The sequence below is a fragment of the Chiloscyllium punctatum genome, chromosome 21 (genome assembly GCF_047496795.1).
Source record: "Chiloscyllium punctatum isolate Juve2018m chromosome 21, sChiPun1.3, whole genome shotgun sequence".
NCBI lineage: Eukaryota > Metazoa > Chordata > Chondrichthyes > Orectolobiformes > Hemiscylliidae > Chiloscyllium > Chiloscyllium punctatum.
The window spans coordinates 47252649-47259536 of record NC_092759.1 but is presented as its reverse complement, the minus strand read 5'-3'; the positions used below and the strand labels follow the sequence as shown (position 1 = coordinate 47259536).

Here is a 6888-nt window from a genome sequence, read left to right as displayed (position 1 = left end):
ATCACTTCCCTCGCTTCCTACAGAATTTTTGGATACATCTGATCAAAGCCTGGGGATTGATCCACCTTTATGCGTTTCCAATATCCAGTACTCTGTATTATGGACAATTTTCAAGATGTCACCATTTATTTCCGCACATTGTACATCTCCCATGTCCTTCTCCACAGTAAATACCGATGCAAAATATTGCATTTTGATAAAACAAACGAGGGCAGGACTTACACTAATGAAAAGTGAGGCTTTGAGTAGTGATATGGAACAAAGAGACCAAGGGGTTCAGGTCTTCTTAGTCTGTCATATGTAGACAGGGTGGTTAAGAAGGTTGTTAGCACACTTACCTTCATTGCTCAGACCTCTGAGTACCGGAGTTGGGAAATTAGGTTGAGGCTGTACAGGATGCTAGAGAGGCCTCTTCTGGAATACTGTGTCCAGTTCTGGTTGTGCTGTTATAAGAAGGATATTATTAAATTGGAGCGGATTCGGAAGAGACTAACCGGGATGTTGCCGTGAATGGAGGGATTGTGTCACAAGGAGAAGCTGGATAGGCTGGGATGCTTTTTCACCACAGCGTCGGAGGTTGAGGGATGACCTTAGAGGTTTATAAAACCATGAAGCGTGTAGATAAGGGGGTGGGCGGGGGGGGGGGGGATTCAAGACCTGGGTGCGTACAATTTGAAAATTGATGAGAAAGGTTTAAAAAATGAATTGGGGATTTATTTTGACCTTTACATGTGTGAAGTGAACTCCCAGAAAAAGAGGTAGCTGTGAATACAATTACACTGTTTAAAAGTCATTTAGACAAGTACATAAATAAGAAATATTTGGATGAATGTGGACCAAGCGGAGGGAGGGGCGATTAGATTAGTTGGGAATTATGGTCGACACGGATTGTTTTAAACACAGGGTCTGTCACTGTGCTGTATCACTTTATGACTCAAACTCTCGCTATCTCTGTGAATTCCTCCTTGCTCACAACTCCCCAGATCACTGTCACCTCATCCAGACTAAACTCTTCCTTATCTCTAGAAATCCTCTCTCGCCTCAGAAACATCACTATCTCTGGTATCACAAACATCTCTGTAACGTCCTCCAATCTCCTCCCGTCTCATCACCCTCACGATCTCTAATCTTGACAACACCCACAAATCTGTCCTTCTCCACAGTAAACACTGATGCCACTCGTTTAGTATTCCCCCCCAACAACCCCATCTCCTACGTCTTCATACATAGGCTGCCTTGCTGATCTTTGAGGTGGCCTATTCTCTCTCGAGTGACCCATTTGCTCTTAATGTATTTCTAAAAACCCTTTCCCTATTCGCCAAAGCGGTCTCCTGTCCCCTTTTTGCCTTACTGATTTTACTCTTAAGTATACTCCTCTTGCCTTTATACTCGAAGGATGTTTGTGATTTTTCGATTGGAATAAATGCAAAATATTACATCTTGGTAAAACAAATGAAGGCTGGACTTACACTGATTAAAAGTTGGGCCTCGGATAGTGATATGGAACAAAGAGACCGAGGGGTTCAGATCTTTGAACTATGAGTCACATGCAGACAGGGTGGTTCAGAAGGGCTTTAGCACATTTGCCTTCATTGCTCAGATCTTTGAATATAGGAGTTAGGACGTTATGTTGAGGTTGTACAGGATGTGGGGGAGGCCTTGTCTGGAATACTGTGCCCAGTTCTGGTTGTGCTGTTATAGGAAGGATATTATTAAATCGGAGCAAGTTCAGAAGAGATTTACCAGGATGGTGATGGGAATGGAGGGATTGATTTATAAGCAGAGTCTGGATAGGTTGGGTCCTTTTTCACTGGAGCACAGGAGGCTGAGGGGTGAACTTATTAGAGGTTTATAAAATCCTGAAGAGTTTCGGTAATATGAACAGCAGGTTCCCTTTCCAAAAGGGGGCGCGATTCAAGATTGGGGACATCCTTTTCTCACGTTAAAACGTAAGGCTTTAAAAAGAAGTTCCAGATTTTATTTTTTGTTTTTGCACAAAGAGTGGTTCACATGTGGAATAAACTTTCAGAGGACGTGGTAGCTGTGAATGCAATTACAATTTCAGGGTGGCACAGTGGCTCAACGGTTTGCACTGCTACCTCTCAGCGTCAGGGACACAGGCTCAATTCCTGTATTGGGTGACTGTCCATGTGGAGTTTGCATATTCTTCCCCATGGGGCAGGTTCCTCCAGGTGCTCCCGTTTCGTTCCACAATCCACAGATGTACAGGGTAGGTGAACTGGCCGTGCTCAATTGCCCATAGTGTTCAGGGATGATTGGGTTGAGTGAATTAGTCAGGTGTAAATATAGAGCAAAAGGGTAGGGGAATGGGATTCTAATAGGAAAAACATATTTGGACCCGTATATCAATAGGGAATGCTAGGATGGACTTGGACCAAGTGGAGGCAGGTGCGATTAGTTCAGTTCGAATTTATAGTCAACATGGACTGGTTGGACCACAGGGTCTGTGCCGATGCTGTGTAACTTTATGACTCGTTATCTCTGTATAAATTCCTCTATGCTTGGAACTCTCCCTATCAGTGCCACATCATCCAGCCTTACAAATCCTCCTCATTTCTATAATTCCTCTCCAGCCTCAAACTCCAAAAACCTCTATCACAAAAATCTCCATCTCTGTAACATCCTCCATCCTCACAATCCTTTCCAACTTACATCTCCTCCAGCTTCATTATCCTCCCCATGTCTAATCCCCCCCAGTCTCTCAAAGCTCTGCTTTCTGTGCCTTTCGTTATTTCCAGCTTTCAGGATGCCCAATGTTTATTTTTCACTTGATAATGGCCCTTTACAATTCCTGCGCTGAGCTTCTGAATTTCCTCTTAAACCTCTGCGTCTCACTTTCCTCCCAAGAAAATCGACCAATCACGTGTCATCTATTCTAGTATCACCTTTTCTGACCTGATGTCCAATGAAGCCTGTCATATTCCTATAATAAACAGCTCAGCGGTCTACAGAACAGAAAAACGCTCTGGTGGTCCATTGAGTCTATGAGAAAGAAAACTACCACCGAACTATCCTCATCTATTTTCCAGTACTCCTGAAAAAGTGTCATCTATCATGGCGTAGCAAGTGCACACTAAATACATCTCAAATGTTTTGGGGATCTATGTCTCCCACCCTCACAGACAGTGAGGTTTAGTGCAACTGTTGCTCTATGATGACATCACCCACAGGATGGGTCTGTGCAAACTAGAGATCGCCCATACATTGGGAAGGATGGCAGGGTCCCTGAGAGGGGGCACAGGAGATTTACCAGGATGGTTCAAGGAATGGGGTATTTTAGTTGCAGGGACATGGGTGTTGTTAATACATACCAAGAATATCCATCAATAATAGATGGACTCTTGTTCTCAACCTCTCCCCTTGCCTGGGCTGTGGTAACCTTCAGGTTAAACCACCACCAAACATCTCTCCCTTATAAGAGAGCAGCCCTATGGTCTGGTAGGACAATGCTGACTTTACCTTTTACACAGTGATGCCACTGTGCATCGGGAGTGGAGAATGGGAATGTTGAAGTTGGTGAATGGGACACCACTGAGGCACAGTGCTTTGTCCTGGAGGATGTTCGCTTTCTTTAATACTGTTGAGGGCTGCACAATGAAGGCAAGTGGAGAATGTTCCAACACGATCCTGATGTGTACCTTATAGAGAGCAAACAGACATTGGGGAATCAGGGGTTTGGGGAAACTGAGATTGTTCTCCTTGTAACAAAGGCAATTGAAGGGAGCTGAGAGACAAGTGTTTACAAAACATATACATTAGGATGTTAAACCTTACACTCATCAACTCATCATAAAAGGATTACTGGATACATATTGAAGATTTCGGGGAGATCTATTGACAGGACGGTTTGATTCAAACGAGAATTTTTATGCAAAAATGGAATTGAGCTGGAACAAAATACTCACACACAGTGCAAATATCCAGGTCCTGATGAATGGAGTAATTCAATCAGAGTTTGGCGTTACAATTACTGAGATTCCCATCTGAATATCCACCTGTAGTATCCTGTAATACAAGTTTATAAAATCTGTCACTGTCAGGTCAGGTTAGAAACTCACACGATCCCCTCCTCCTGGTCCAGGATGACTGTACACATTACCCCTTGTGGAGACCAGTAGTCAGTTCAGGGGGAAATCTGTGTGGGTTTCTGTGAGTTTCCACCTTGGGACTTCATGTGACTGAACAGGACAGATCTTTGACACATGGGACAGAATATTGAAAGAGTCAGTGAGATGCGGACAGCAGGATTTTCTTCCTTTTCTTTCCTTCCGTGCTGCCGCTGTGCCTCATCAATAAGACATGGGGTGTGAAAAGCTCATGCAGCTTGATGGGCGAGTTGTCTCCATTCTGACCAGTGGGCAGCAAGTTCCTCCCAGTCATTCCAAACAGTCTCTCTGAAAAGACAGCAACTCAGCATGCTTCCCACTGTCCGGTGCTCCCTGGAAAGGTTTAGAAGAATGAGGGGGGAATCTCTGAGAAAATGCAGAACAGTAAACTTCCAAAAGTATTATAAACTGCTGACAGAGACGGATTTGTTGCAGAAGTGAACACCAAGTTGGCAAATGGAGCATAACTTGGGATAATGTGAAGTTGTTCATTTTGGAGGAGGTAATAAAAGAACAGAGGACTATTTAAATGGTGGAAACTGTAGAAAGCTGCAACACAAAAGAGACCGGGGGTAACTGTGCAGGAAACACAGAATGCTAGCACACAGTTACAACAGGTCATCAGGAAGGGAGATGAAACGTTGTTCCTTGTTTGAAGGGATTTGCAGTACAAGAGTTGGGAGAATATACCTGAGAGCAACTTTATAAAGTGCGAGTGAGACCACATATTGAGTAATGAGAGATGTTTTGGTCCGTTTATTTAAGGAAAGTCATCACTTCATCAGAGGCATTTAGAGAAGATTGACTGGGATGATCCCTGGTTTGCGGGGACTCTCTTTTAAGAAAAGGCTGAAGAAGTTGGGATTCGACTCACGAGATTTGGGGGAGAATGAGAGGGGATCTTATTGAAACATAGAGGCGTATTAAGGGGGATGACAGGGTAAATACTGACAGGATGTGTCCCATCATGAGGGAACCTGGAACCAGTCTCTGGGTCAGTTGCAGAATCAAGGGTTCTGTTTTAGATTTGTCAACTTTAATGCAACACAGACATGGGTAAGGGGTTTCAGTAGCAATGGAGCTGGGGTGAGGTGGAGAAAAGCAACATTTTGGAGATTGGAATTCCTGGTGTTTGCGATTGTGTAGATGTCTGATCAGAAGATCACCTTGGGGTCAGAATATGAGAGCAATATTGTGAAGTTCTGCCTCAGGCATTTCCCAGTGAGAGGGAGGGGCTCAGCAGTAAGGGAAAGGAATTTGTAATAGCAACTGAAGGCAATGGGTTTAACAATTGCAGTGTTTCATTGGAAGAAATTGCAGCCAATCGAGTGGTAAGCAGTTTGATGAATGAGTAACAGTGGAGCAATGGAGAGGGATGATAGGGAGAGAGAGCTGGGCATTGTCAGTGTACATGTGAAACCAATACGATGTCACCTCCAGGCAGTATGTAGGTGAGATACAGGAGGGGACAAAGATAGATCCTGGATGGACACCACATATGAGGAATTCAGAAAGGAAAGGAAAAGTGGAGATGGAGCAGGATTTTCCAACAACCTTGAGGCTAAATATTAGTTCTTAGCAGAATTGGAGAGAAGGACATAACCAGAAAAGACAGACAGGACAACGAACAGTATTTGTGAATTGGTGGGGGGGAGTGATGAGGAGGAGCCCGACTCCAAAACTGTTATTTCTACATCAGTGACATCACCCAACTCCACCATAGTCTCAGCTCATTTACTGAAATACTCGTCCATCCCTGTGTTATCTCCAGACTTCGTTATCCAAACACACTCCTGGCCAGCCTCCCACATTCAACTTACATATAAGCTCAAGAGTATCTAAAACCCTAATGCCCATAGTGCTCACTTGTACCAAAACTTGTTGATTCATCAAAAGACTCCTATTTTCAAGCAACAATTTAAAATTCTCTCCCTTGATGTAATTCCTGGCTGTGAACATCCCTGTTTCCCTGCATTACACAACCTGTGAGACCTCGACAACTCATTTTCTTTCAGACTCCCAAAGATGCATTTCTTCATTGCTTCACCGGTCTGGTTGTTTCGACAGTTGCCAAGGCAACACGGTCTGGAATGCACTCCCTGACCCTCTCAGACCTGCTTTCCTCCTTTAAGGTATTCCTGAAAACCTGCTTATTTGGCAATTCTTGTGATCACTTGACCTAATATCCCCATCTGTGGCCTTATGTCAGAAATTCTCAATTTCTGTGAAATTATAAAAATGATAAAAAATACAAACTGTTGTTGATTTGCACACACATCGACAGTGAAGAGTTGACACTGAGTGAATAATCTGTAACATCTCTTACCCAAGAACATTGTGGGAGCACCTTCACCACATGAACTGCAGCTGTACAAGGTAGTCAAACATCACCCTCTCCACAGGCAATGGCGCTTTGGCATTAATCACTGGTGTCTGTGGAGAGAGAAACACATAGTTGATATTTCAGGGAGTGCTAAATGCATTACAGGAAATGAGAATGTTGCAGAATTTGGTGGTCAGAAATGGAAGGAAAATGCACTCTTTTGTTGAAAAAAATAATTATTCACTGGCAAAGATACTGTGGAAAATTTATTCCGTTGAGAGAGCAGCACATTGTCAGGGATTGGTCAGCAGAGGAAAATTAACTTACAAAAGGTCTGTGAAAGTAACAGTAAAACACTAAACAAGCCAAACAGCCTGTGCCCAAAGACTTTAACTTCCCTTCCCGCTCCCCCAAAGATATGCAGGTCCTGGGCCACCT

At 43.6% G+C, this 6888-nt stretch overlaps 1 long non-coding RNA gene across 1 annotated transcript; it reads right to left on the bottom strand.

The window, feature by feature from the left end:
- Positions 1-406: 406 nt before the first annotated feature.
- Positions 407-6517, bottom strand: LOC140492400 (uncharacterized). The gene is made up of 3 exons (XR_011963556.1): positions 6454-6517; positions 3927-4026; positions 407-443 (listed from the first exon to the last, which is right to left on the bottom strand). It is a non-coding gene; the product is annotated as an uncharacterized lncRNA (long non-coding RNA).
- Positions 6518-6888: the final 371 nt, after the last annotated feature.